Genomic DNA, 13650 nt, shown 5'->3' on the forward strand with positions numbered 1-13650 from the left:
GTATTACATGAAACGCTTTGGTGTCCGGCATCGACGGGACCGGCGTGTTGCCGGTTGATCAAAAATTCCGGATGACGGAGAGGGTTATCTACCGAGGCTATTTTTAACAAAGAAAAATAAAAAAATATCAAGAAATGTGCAGTATACAGTAATTGGGTGCTCACCTACAGAATGTTGTGTTAAATGGATGGTGGAAGATGCTTTATTAAGTACAGTACTGCCAGTTGAGGGTAATGCAATGCAATGACTACCAGCAGCGTGGGAGACACACAGTACCCCTGTAAAATGGCGGATCAGAAGAGACTACCAGCAGCGCGGGAGAGTCAGACTCCCATTATTGAGGTGTTCTGACTTCCGACAGTGCCAAGAAGCCGAGTAGTGGCAGTTTGGAGAACTACCCCCACTGACTAACTCGGCCACCGCGGGAGACTCGGACTCGGCAACATTGCCGGTTATTGAGGTGTTGTTTTCGAAGTGAGAATTTCGCCGGTTAAGAGAGAGTTTCCTGTAACATTGAGTTTGGCGTTTTGTGATTGTATCCTTGACATATATCTTTGTCTCAGCTACAAGAAAATGTAAATATTCTATTTACAGGAAACTTTCTGGTATCCGGCACCGAGCTGGTGCCGTTAGATCAAAACTGCCGTATAAACCAGCGCTAATGTTAAAACATAGAGCTTTTCAGCTCCGTGTGAATCAACAAACCCTGTTGCTTAGCAACAGCTTCAAAACAGTCAGCTGCAGCTGCAAGCGTCTCTAGCTGAAGCTGTTGCTTAGCTACAGACCTTGCAGAGCCTGACTGGGGGGAAAAAAAGCAACGAGAAGTAAAAAAACTTATAGAAAACGGCTCCTGAATTTTGCCGGTAGATAGAGCTTTCCGGACTTTTAACCTCCAGTTAAACGAAAGTTTCCTGTACTATAAATAAAACATAGCTCATAATTAGAGCTTTTAAAATTCAACTCATTTGTTTTTAAATTTAAAAATGAACTCAAACTAGAATGAGGAAAGACAATAGGGTAGAAATACTTCTTGGATGGCAGTGCAAAGCGGACGATAGCATATCGGCAGCCTGTTTTACTCTCCACCCAATTTTCTTGTCCATTCAAGTCAATGGAAGACTATCAGGCGGAGTGTCAAATGGGCTGCTGATTCGCTATCGCCCGTTTTGCACTGCCACCCAAAACGAATTCCTACCCCACTATTTCCTCTTCTCTCGGACCCCCCATCTCTTTTTGTTAGAGCGGTCTCCAATTAGAATGTTTACATTTTTCTGCCAGTCAACATAACACAGGTGATCATCAGGGGATAATTAGAGTCTGTGCGCTTCACAATTCAACTAAATTGTTTCTTTTGAAAATTTCTATAGAATTTTTCAGTGACCTGCCCGAGCCCACCCAGATCCACTACCTGGACTGCGGATGGTAATGGTGGCAGTGGGCTGTAGCTGGGGATCCCAAGTAAGTGGCGAGGAGGGCTCTGGACGTGATTGGGGGAGCCTGGGATGATGGAGGCCCAAGCTTGCCGTGCAATACCCAAAAGAGCACTCCATTATCAAATTCAGGACCTGATCTGCATATTTAAAGATGTGCCCGCTGCCTTCCTGTGGGTGTCCTGCTCAAAAGAGCAGATTAACATTGGGACACGGTGGGAAGGCAGTGGGATCAGAGGAGGCAAATTGCTGCCCTTGTTTTAACTTCCTCCTGCCTGGTTTCCACCATGTAGAGTGGGGGAGTTAAAATCAGGGCCACTCTCTGCTTAATGCACGTTATAAAGTTTATGAAACACAAAAGTTACAAAAGGTGTGTAATAAGTGTGTACACACACAAACGCGCGCGCACATACACGTTATTGTAATTTTTCCTCTGGCTTTTGTTCAATTAATTTTGAAAAACCACTGAACAGAAATTGCTAGAAGCTAAAGTAAAAGTAGTTTGGCAGTATCACTACTAAATGGCTCTGGTACATCTAGGGAAATTGAGCATATTGCAAATGATCACACTGCACAATCTGAATTAAACTAACAGCATCACAGCTTCAGCAAAAATATCAAGTCCAAGCCTAGACTTTTGGGAAAGGCTAATGCCTTCAAATAGATACTTTAGTGAAGACAATAAATTACACAAAAGAAATCAAAGGCTAAATATAATCACATCATTGTGAAATATGTAATTATTTTACTCTACTTTTGCCAAAACCCTTACTTTGGACATTAAATACTTCAGCTACTGGGGAAAAATGGCTTGTTAATTTTTTTCAGAAAACATTGAATGATTTGTGGGGTGGGAGAATGCAGTGCCAGCTAGTGGATGCAGCCTGTACTTAGTGACAGCAGCTACTTGACACAGTGCTTTTCCATTTTACATACGGACATAGGAATTTATAATCAAAAAAGCTAGCCTAAGTGTGACAAAAAGTCTGATAACAGGGAGCAAGGTTTTGTACATAGAACATATGCACAGGTCTAAGCTGCACAACCATTAGCAGGTCTGGTGTGGCATTGCTCACAGTGGCTCAGCAGTTTTGTAAGAACAGGATGTAAACGGATCCTGATTTATCTGCAATGTGAGCGCCAATGGGTTCTTGGAAAAATGCTTAAAGTCTGGCAGTACTGGGAAGGTGCCGCATGGTCTAGCAGTATTTAGAAGGGTTCCGAGGGTCTGTCAGCACAACGATCCAGGAGCATTGGAGGAGAGGGAGATTTCTAGGAACAATGAGGTAGGTCCTGGGATCCGAGATCACTCGGAGTGGGATCCAGAAGCTTTGGGGGACATTCTGGGATCAGAAGCATTCGTGAGGGAGCTCTCTGGGTATGGAACGTTGGGGACAGTTCTGAGATCAGCGAACATTAGGAATGCAGTCTCGTGGTTTGTGAGCACTGAAACGGCAACCCATGAGCTGGAAGGGGAAGCGGAGGGGTCCCCTAGGACCCAGCAGATTTAGAGAGGGGTTTTAGAGCATTGGGGAGGCTCAAGTAAAATGGGACCCAATCTGCCACTGGCCCTTTCAAAACATAATCCTCAATCCCACGACTCCCTCCACCATCATGTTCCCAATCATCAGCTTACTCTCCCAAACACAACAACAACTTGTATTTATATAGCGCCTTTAACGTAGTAAAATGTCCCAAGGCACTTCACAGGAGTATTAAAAGACAAAAAATTTGACAGAGAGCCACATAAGGAGAAATTAGGGCAGGTGACGAAAAGCTTGGTCAAAGAGGTAGGTTTTAAGGAGCGTCTTAAAGGAAGAAAGAGAGGTAGTGAGGCGGAGAGGTTTGGGCAGGGAATTCCAGAGCTTGGGGCCTAGGCAACAGAAGGCACGGCCACCAAAGGTTGAGCGATTATAATCAGGGATGCTCAAGAGGGCAGAATTAGAGGAGCAAAGACATCTCGAGGGGTTGTGGGACTGGAGGAGATTACAGAGATAGGGAGGGGCGAGGCCATAGAGAGATTTGAAAACAAGGGTGAGAATTTTAAAATCGAGGCGTTGCTTAACAGGGAGCCAATGTCGGTCAGCGAGCACAGGGGTGAATGGGACTTGGTGCGAGCTGGGACACAGACAGCAGAGTTTTGGATGACCTCAAGTTTACGTAGGGTAGAATGTGGGAGGCCAGCCAGGAGCGCATTGGAATAGTTGAGTCAAGAGGTAACAAAGGCATGGATGAGGGGTTTCAGCAGCAGATGAGCTGAGGCAGGAACGGAGTCTTAGACAATCTTAGTGATGGCACAGATATGTGGTCGGAAGCTCATCTCGGGGTCAAATATGACACCAAGGTTGCAAACAGTCTTTAATATAAATTCCAGAAACAAAACAAAAATTACCTCAAATTATTTACCGTGTTCTTTTCTAACCAACAAGAAGGAAACAACAGTTACAAGTGTTGTTAATAAATGGTGTCTCTCACGGGCGTCGTCTGCTTGAGCAGTTCATAACATTTATTAAGAATTGCTGTTCTTTGTTATCACTTCCCTGAAATAAAGCTTTGATAATTTAATCTCTGCTTTTTTTTTTATAAAAAGGACTTTGTAAGAAAGTGAAGAAACTTCCAAATCTCCACAGGGTGAGAGGACACCCCCTATCATCCAATTCCTGTATATACTGAAAAATTCTACAAACTGCATATACACAGAATGCAGAGATTGCATGTTGAGAAATTATGTAAACTTCACATGCTCAAAATACAGAGATGTGGTTGAAAGCTGTCTCAAACCGTTAAGTTAAAAATATCCCCAACCTCTCTCAAAAGGCCAGGCTTTTGAGAAAGGCTACAGTCTTGAAATGAAAATGTTAATGAAGCAAAAACTTTGGGTTGCAATGTGGGAGGGAGTTGGAATAATGGGACTGGACCTCAGTTATTAAGTGGATGGGGTTTGGGAGTGTTGAGATCTGGGAACACTTGGTGGAATCACAGTCTGGGACCTGGGAGGACTTTATGATGGCTGAACTCTGGCAGTGTTCGAGTGACTGCAGCAGTACGTAGCAAGGGGAAATACCAAAACCGCACAGTTATCAGGAAAGGATGAACAGGCTGGGTCTCTTTTCTCTAGAAAAGAGGCTATGGGGTGACCTAATAGAGGTCTTTAAAATTATGAAAGGTTTTACCAGGGCAGACACAGAGTGTGTTTCCATTTGTGGGGAAGAGCAAAACTAGAGGCCATCAATATAAGATAGTCACCAAGAAATTAAATAGGGAATTTAGAAGAAACGTCTTTACCCGGAGAGTGGTGAGAATGTGGAAATTGCTACCACAGGGAGTGGCTGAGGCTAATAGTGTAGATGGATTTAAAGGGAAGCTAGATAAGCATTTAAAGGAGAAGGGAGTAGAGGGTTAAGCTGATAGAGTTAGATGAGGAAGGGTGGGAGGGGGCGAGAGTGGAGCATAAACACCAGCATGGACTGGTTGGGCTGAATGGCCTGTTTCTGTGCTGGATATTCGATGTAATACTCAAGTATGCATCTGGAAACTCGGAAGGTTGTGGATGAGAGAACTGGGGTCTATGAATAGTCAGATAAGGGTCAGGTGCAGCCTTGGAGCAAAGAGTAGCTGGGGCCTTGCAACATTGGAGGGGTTAGGTTGCAGGAGAACTTGGGTCATGGGAAGAGGGCAGTTAGTTGGGAGTCTGTCAAGTATTAGGAATAAACACACTGCAGTGGAACTTGGTTGTTGGCGCACTGAGGGGTTAGCTAGATTCTGAGAATACTGAAAGGGAAGTGGGGGCTGAAAGCACTGAGGGAATCTAGGAGCAGTAAAGGGAGAGATGGCAGGTGAGACCACGAAAAGGAGAAGATGGGCCTATTCTGTGGTATATCCTAGACTACTTCCAGCCCAAGTCCCAGAACTGCCAGAACCAGGAACGGAACACAATGGCCATTGACGAGCATCATAGAGATGTTGTATAAACAGCAAGCCCTGGTACTCTGTGAGCGGCCAGTCTTCATGTCAATCCGGGGAGAAAAGAACTCCCTCCCACCACCCCCCAGGGCTCCAAAATGTGGTTGTGATCATTGGACCCAGAATCAAGCCTTAGTGCATCCTATGAGTTCTCCCCAATGATGTGTTTATACAGCCACATAGGTGCAAATTGGGAGTTTTCCCTACCAACTGATTACACACAATCATACGGGTGCACGAGGAGAGCAGTAGTCTGCTACCTTACTGGTGTTCTTTGGAGTTGATTGAGCGATAGCTCTGGGAAACCCAATGAACACACTCCCTGTGCTTCTGAGGTCACTGATGGAAATGTTATCTACATTTTAAACAGAGAAAATGCCATTGTATATGTAAATTTCATTATTTTCTTGTAAATGTAATTTTCTTCGTCTTTATTATGCTACAAACTTCACTTCCAGTCATACACCCACAACTTAAGGAACTAACATGGCTGGCGAAAATACTTTCAAAATAAAAATTGAACCAATTTAGCTTGGTTCCACTCCTTTCTTTTATTGGCAGATTTTGCTGATTGTTCATGCTGTATTTGTTTTCACAGGTCCCAGGTACTCTAGTTCCTTATTGGAATTGTAAATGTATGTATTAAAAGCATTTTCTATGCACTTGATAAATGTACATATATTTCCAACCTCATCGGTGATGATTTTTTTTTCATGTTTCCCGAATAAGAAACATGAACCATTCAGGTGCAACTGTGAAATGGATGATTGTAAATAAATAGGTGTGATGCTCTTAGTGTGACGCCAAAGCGCATGCTAAACAAACAACTTTCAGATTTGTATTTTTTTTTATAATATTGCAGATATACCAGCAGACCTCCCACAGTGTTGCTCAGAGTCGCAAGATGCACTGTTTTATTTGGGCAGGATTATTATACCATACAAACACAATGCATTATTCTTCTGTTAAAGTGTAGGTATGTATCTACTGTCTACTTGCATACTGGGTGGATGCATAGAAATGTCAATTACAATGCTGCAGACATCCTGGCTCTGGTAGTGTGTTCCTGGAAAGTTGCTTAGTTTCTCTGTATCTTTACTTGAAACATGACAGAAATTTGAGTGCAGCATGAGAAGCGTGACACAGGAAGTGTGACATGAGAAAAATTGCCCACTAGACAGGCTGTTGATCTTCCATGGTTATTGTTTATGGTGAGTGGGATAATTTGCTGCTTGTAGAGGTGAAAGAAAGATAAATATGTTCTGAAAGGCAGAATTGGAGATAGGAAGAAACTGATTCACAAATAACAAATGCAAAATCCTGTTCTCAGTGGCGCAACTGAAGAAGCCGCAGAGCTCGGACAGCCAACCTGAAACAGCTTAGTTCACTAACTTGTGCTGCAATGTCAAGATTCAAAGGCACAAGGTTTGCTGAGTATTGTAAATCAAACCTTGATATCATGACACTCACTGTGAATAGTTCTTCGCAACTGAGTGCCAGAGTACTTGAGATAGCACAACGCTTGCCAAGCACTACATCCAAACTGTGTGCTCACTGCCTCTGTTCAGTAACACAATGGCCATTGTGAAGAGAAACTCGAGTCTGTCACTCACTGAACCAGGAATTTGTCACACCACCTAGTCTGTACTTATTCTCATTAAACAGTAACATATTATTTTGAACCTGTACTGTTCTGCATTCTGGTGGCAGGTAGGAAATACTTGTCTCATATGAACACAACTATGAATCCTAGAATAACAACAGAAAATGCTGGAAAAACTCAGCAGGCCAGGCAACATCCGTGGAGAGAAAATAGAGTCGCCGTTTCGGGTCTAACCCTTTTTCAAGACTGGAAAGGAAATGAAATAGATCGAAAGGCAGGGCTGGGAAAGAACAAAAGAAATGAAGAGACATTAAGAGTATTCAAAATGAGACGAGATGGTGATAGGACTAGTGGAGACAAAAGACGGCTCTAGGTTAGGTGTGAAATGTTTCATTACAAGCCCACTGACTCCCACAGTTACCTGGACTACACTTCCTCCCACCCCGCCTCCTTTAAGAAATCTATTCCATTCTCCCAGTTTCTCCATCTCCGCCGCATCTGCTCCAACGATGCCACCTTCCACACCAGTGCTTCCGACATGTCTTCCTTTTTCCGCAACCGAGGATTCCCCTCTACCGTGGTTGACACAGCCCTCGACCGTGTCCGTTCTATCTCCTGCACTTCTGCCCTCACCCCTGCCCCTCCCTCCCGGAACCACGATAGGGTTCCCCTTGTCCTCACCTTTCACCCAACCAGCCTCCACATTCAATGGATCATCCTCTGTCATTTCCACCACCTCCAAAGTGATCCCACCACCAAACGCATCTTCCCCTCCCCTCCCCTTTCAGCATTCCGTGGGACCGCTCCCTCCGAGACACCCTAGTTCACTCCTCTATCACACCCAGCACCTTCCCGTGCAAGCGCAGATGCAGCAACACCTGCCCTTATACCTCCCCCCTTCCCACTGTCCAGGGCCCCAAACACCCCTTCCAGGTGAAACTGCGATTTACTTGTACTTCTTGCAATCTAGTATACAATCTAGTATACTGTATTCGCTGCTCACGATGTGGTCTCCTCTACATTGGGGAGACCAAACGCAGATTGGGTGACCGCTTTGTGGAACACCTCCGTTCAGTCCGTAAGGGGGACCCTGAGCTTCCGGTCGCCTGTCACTTTAATTCACCGCCCCATTCCCACTCGGACCTCACTGTACTCAGGCTCTTGCATTGTTCCACGGAACCTCAACGTAAACTCGAGGAACAGCACCTCATCTTCCGATTAGGCACTTTACAGCCTTCCGGACTCAACATAGAGTTCAACAATTTCAGATCATAACCTCGGCCCCCATTACATTTTTGCTTATATTTTATCCACATCTTTGTTTTGGCCCTTTTCCCCCGCCCCCCCCCCCCTTTTTTTTTCTCTCCCACATGGCAGCTGTCTCTCATTCTGCCAGAACATTTCACACCTAATCTAGAGCCGTCTTTTGTCTCCACTAGTCCTATCACCATCTCGTCTCATTTTGAATACCTCTTAATGTCTCTTCACTTCTTTTGTTCTCTCCCAGCCCTGCCTTTCGATCTATTTCATTTCCTTTCCAGTTTTGAAAAAGGGTTAGACCCGAAACGTCGACTCTAATTTCTCTCCACGGATGTTGCCTGGCCTGCTGAGTTTTTCCAGCATTTTCTGTTGTTATTTCGGATTTCCAGCATCTGCAGTATTTTGCTATCGTATGAATCCTAGAAACATGGTACCAACAGCAGTGACTCATTGTGGCTACGTTTAAGGAACAATCAGCCTGTTCAACATAAACTAGAGTCTGTGCATCATCCATAATGGCATGTCCTATATTTTTTTTTTAATGTATAAAAGTAGATGTCTTCCAACATTCGATGGAATCTGGAACAGTACCCATGGATTGGAGGGTAGCTAATGTTACCCCACTATTCAAAAAAGGTGGTAGAGAGAAAACGGGGAATTACAGACCGGTAAGCCTGACATCGGTAGTGGGGAAAATGCTAGAGTCCATTATAAAAGATGTAATAGCAGAGCACTTGAAAACAGTGACAGGATCGGACAAAGTCAACATGGATTTACAAAAGGTAAATCGTACTTGACCAATCTACTGGAATTTTTTGAGGATGTAACTGGTAAAATAGATAAGGGAGAACCAGTGGATGTGGTGTATTTGGACTTTCAGAAGGCTTTCAATAAGGTCCCGCATAAGAGATTAGCGTGTAAAGTTAAGGCACATGGGATTGGGGGCAAGGTATTGACTTGGATAGAGAACTGGTTGGCAGACAGAAAGCAAAGAGTTGGAATAAACGGGTCTTTTTCCGAGTATCAGGCAGTGACTAGTGGGGTACCGCAGGGATCAGTCCTTGGACCCCAGCTATTCACAATATATATTAATGATCTAGACAAGGGAACTAGATGTAATATCTCCAAGTTTGCAGACAACACAAAGCTGGGTGGGCGTGTGTGCTGTGAGGAGGATGCCGAGAAACTCCAGGATGATTTGGACAGGTTGGGTGATTGGGCAGAAGCATGGCAGATGCAATATAACGTGGATAAATGCGAGGTTAGCCACTTTGGTGGCAAAAACAGGAAGGCAGATTATCTGAATGGCAATAGATTGGGAGAAGGGGAAGTGCAACGAGACCTGGGCGTCCTTGTGCACCAGTCGCTGAAGGTAAGCATGCAGGTGCAGCAGGCGGTTAAGAAGGCAAATGGTATGTTGGCCTTCGTAGCGAGAGGGTTTGAGTACAGGAACAAGGATGTCTTGCTGCAGTTGTACAGGGCCTTGGTGAGACCACATCTTGAATATTGTGTGCAGTTTTGGTCACCTTATCTGAGGAAGGATGTTCTTGCCATGGAAGGAGTTCAGCGAAGATTCACCAGGCTGATACCTGGGATGACAGGAATGACATATGAGGAGAGATTGGGTCAATTGGGCTTATACTCACTGGAGTTTAGAAGAATGAGAGGGGATCTCATTGAAACTTATAAAATTCTGACAGGACTGGACAGACTAGATGCAGGAAGGATGTTCCCGATGGTCGGGGAGTCCAGAACCAGGGGTCACAGTCTAAGGATAAGGGGTAAGCCATTTAGGACAGAAATGAGGAGGAATTTCTTCACCCAGAGAGTGGTGAACCTGTGGAATTCTCTACCACAGAAGGCAGTTGAGGACAATTCATTAAATATATTCAAGAAGGAGTTGGATATATTTCTTAAGGCTAAAGGGATCAAGGGGTATGGGGAGAAAGCAGGGACCGGGTACTGAATTTGGATGATCAGCCATGATCGCATTGAATGGCGGAGCAGGCTCGAGGGGCCGAATGGCCAACTCCTGCTCCTATCTTCTATGTTTCTAGATGTCTATTCAGGATGATTTTCAAAAGCCTTTCCACAACACTTTCCTTTTCTTGTATTTCCCCTTCAGAATCACACATTCACTGCTGATTTTTTTTGTTAAGAATACAGATTGAACATGGGCTATTATACAGCACTTAGATGAGCATACAAATTCATCCCATTTGTTTATTCTGGAGACAGAACAATCATGACAGAAACAGATTGCATTACAAATTGTGCTGAGAATCATTGTAGTGTTTATTTCATACCAATAAGCTACTTGGCCTTTAAAAGTAGTGAGTTGGTTTGCTGCAGCTGAATAATTGTACTTAATGAATTTATAACATGAGATCTGGCGTGCACTCAAGTCAAAATTTAGAAATACCTCATGTCAAGCACTAAGTAAAATTAACATTCCAATTCCAAGTGTGTATATATATTTTTTTATATTTAATGCAATCAGTTGAGGTGAATGCTAACCCTGCAACACAAACTAACTTGTACATACTGCAGCATAGTACAGTGTTAATGCAACATACTGTCTATTAAAATGTCAGCATACAAGTCTACTTTTATTTCTTAGGTCAAGTTACTGGCCTCAGTCGTGCTGAAAGAGGATGCAGCAAGAGGAGCGCCATTGGCTGGCTAGTAGGCCAAGGCTTTTTATATGCTCATGAGCTAGCTGAAATGTAGCATCAGCAGAGGCCTGGAAGCAGGTTGCCTGCCCACACACAAAACAATGAACTTGCAACATTCAGCAAGGCCCAACAATGACGAATTTTTTTTTAAATGGGTATTGCAGTACTGTAATTGGCTGAACACTTACAGCTAGCGTTCATTCATCATTTTGCCTATCTCTTAGCATGCAAGGTGCTGAGCACGTAATTAACCAGGATGTGGTGACAGCTAACCCCGCTCATCTGAATTACTGTTTTCAGTCAATACAAAGACCAGTTTCCCAACTAATAAACTTCTGTATCTATTAGTAGAATCACACCAACAATGCTGTAAAACAGGGTCTGCATGTACAAATTATGTCAACATCAGAATTATAAAATAATAAGAGAGACAGCACAGAGAGAGGGGAGTGCGTGAAAGAGAGAAAAAGAGAGGGAGGCCGCATGGGAGAGGGGAGGGGACACGCGAGGGAGAGAAGAGAGAGAACGGGGCGCGCGAGGGGAAGAGAGAACAGGCACGCGAGGGGGCGAGAGACAGAGAACAGGGACACGCACCAGAGGGATGTGCATGACAACCAAAGAACAGCTTAGTTTTAGTCCTAGCACTTATGCTATTAATTTTAAACTATTCACCAAAAAGTTAAAATGTGATAGTCAATTCAGAACTCAACCGCAAAGGATTCAAAGAATCATGGTTTGTTAAACTGCGTCACTATTTATAATACTGCACTATTTGTAGATCACAAAACATCCTAAATTTGTGATTCTTGAAGAGATGGGGTAGCAAATAACTAGCAAAAAAAGTAATTTGAAGTAAATCAAATATCTCAGGTGATTAACCTAAAAAAAAGTAATTATCCAATTCATAGACAGTTTATAGCAAAAGTGGAAAAAAAAGTTTTTCCTTCAGTGAGTGGCATCCTCCAATTTGAACATAACTGAACTTGTCTGTTTTAAGAAATCCCCAGAAATCCAGCGATCATTAAGAAATGAACAGCTATACGCAAACGTGCTTACACTTTACTAAGTCAGCAGTGCGAAAGACCTCCACTGACATAACTCATGGGTAAGCTGGCGTCTGGAGCATGGTCATAATCTGTAGCTGCTAGCTTAGCAATGTTCCTTTACGGCCACTTTTCAGGTACTCACTGTAAGGAAGTAGTCTAAATAGGTCCCACGGTTAAAATTGTTGGAAGTTTCTCTAGTTTCGAAGCTGTTTGGTTCCCCTCCTTCCTATCGCTACAGCCTCTCCAGGTTATCACAGTCTGAAAGAGGAGAAAATAAGAACATAAGAGCAGTAGAAGTAGGCCATTTGGCTCTTCGAGCCAGCTCCGCCATTCAATAAGATCATGGCTGATCTGCTACCTCATCTCCACTTTCCTGCACTATCCCCATATCCTTTGATTTCCTTAATATTCAAAAGTCTATCGATCTCTGTCTTGAATATACTCAACGACTGAGCATTCACAGCCCTCTGGGGTAGAGAATTCCAAAGATTCACCACCCTCTGAGTGAAGAAATTTCTCCTCATCTCTGTCCTAAATGGCCGAACCTTTATTCTGAAACTGTGACCCCTGGTTCTAGACTCCCCAGCAAGGGAAAACATCCTTCCTGCATCTACCCTGTCAAGCCCTGTAAGGATTTTGTATGTTTCAATGAGATCACCTCGCATTCTTCTAAACTCGAGAGAATATAGGCCTAGCCTACTCAATCTCTCCTCATATGACAATCCCCCATCCGAGGAACCAGTCTGGTGAACCTTCGTTGCACTACCACTATCACAAGTATATCCTTCCTTAGGTAAGGAGACCAAAACTGGACACTATACTCCAGGTGTGGTCTCACCAGGGCCCTATATAATTGCATTAAGACACCTTTACTCTTATACTCAAATCCTCTTGTAATAAGGGCCAACATACCATTTGTTTTCCTAATTGCTTGATGTACCTACATGTTAACTTTCAGTGATTCATGTACAAGGACACCCAGGTCCCTCTGAACACCAACATTTCCCAATCTCTCACCATTTAAAAAACTCTGCTTTTCTATTTTTCCTACCAAAGTGGATAACTTCACATTTATCCACATTATATTCCATTTGCCATGCTCTTGGCCACTCACTTAGCCTGTCTATATCCCATTGAAGCCTCCTTGCATCCTCCTCACAGCTTACATTCCCACCCAGCTTTCTAAGATAATTGGTTTCTTTCTCTTTGTATATTTTTAAATTGTATGAAATACCAAATCGCAGCTGATCAAAGTTCAGCTCTCATAACAGATCACCATGGTATTGCTCACGATGAATCACAAGATTATACTGTTGCAAGGGGATGCTGAGGTACAAAAATGGGGGCTAATGAAAGGCTTTGGAGAGAAGTCCCCAGAGATAGTGAAGTGTACTTTTGATTGGGTCCTGGAAAATAATGTGTTTTCCTGCAGGTAGATAAATCTGTAAGTACCCACCTATGTAAATAAAAAGTTTTCAGTATGAACAAAAAGAAAGGCAGTTGCTGTAACCCTTTAGAACGCATTACAAAAGATACTAGTCAATCTCCTATGGAGTTGCACATGGGAATTCAAGATGAAGTGTAGTCCTCAGGTGAAGCAGGGCTAGTGGGCAGGTGATACTTGGACCAGAGTAGGCAGACATAATTTCTGTCCTTACTTTTATATGTTCTCT

At 43.5% G+C, this 13650-nt stretch overlaps 1 protein-coding gene across 3 annotated transcripts in view; it reads right to left on the reverse strand.

The window, feature by feature from the left end:
• Positions 1-13650, reverse strand: part of fryl (furry homolog, like) — a 599764-nt gene that overhangs the window by 540773 nt on the left and 45341 nt on the right. For 2 of the 3 annotated variants that reach the window (XM_085969925.1, XM_085969924.1), the window contains exon 2: positions 12120-12235. The exons of the other annotated variant lie outside the window; for it this stretch is intronic. The gene's annotated coding sequence lies outside the window, so the exon portion shown is untranslated. The remainder of the gene's footprint in view (positions 1-12119; positions 12236-13650) is intronic. 3 annotated transcript variants of the gene reach the window in all.

The sequence above is a fragment of the Somniosus microcephalus genome, chromosome 2 (assembly GCF_052327205.1).
Source record: "Somniosus microcephalus isolate GS21.2 chromosome 2, FLI_Smic_1.0, whole genome shotgun sequence".
NCBI classification, from domain to species: domain Eukaryota; kingdom Metazoa; phylum Chordata; class Chondrichthyes; order Squaliformes; family Somniosidae; genus Somniosus; species Somniosus microcephalus.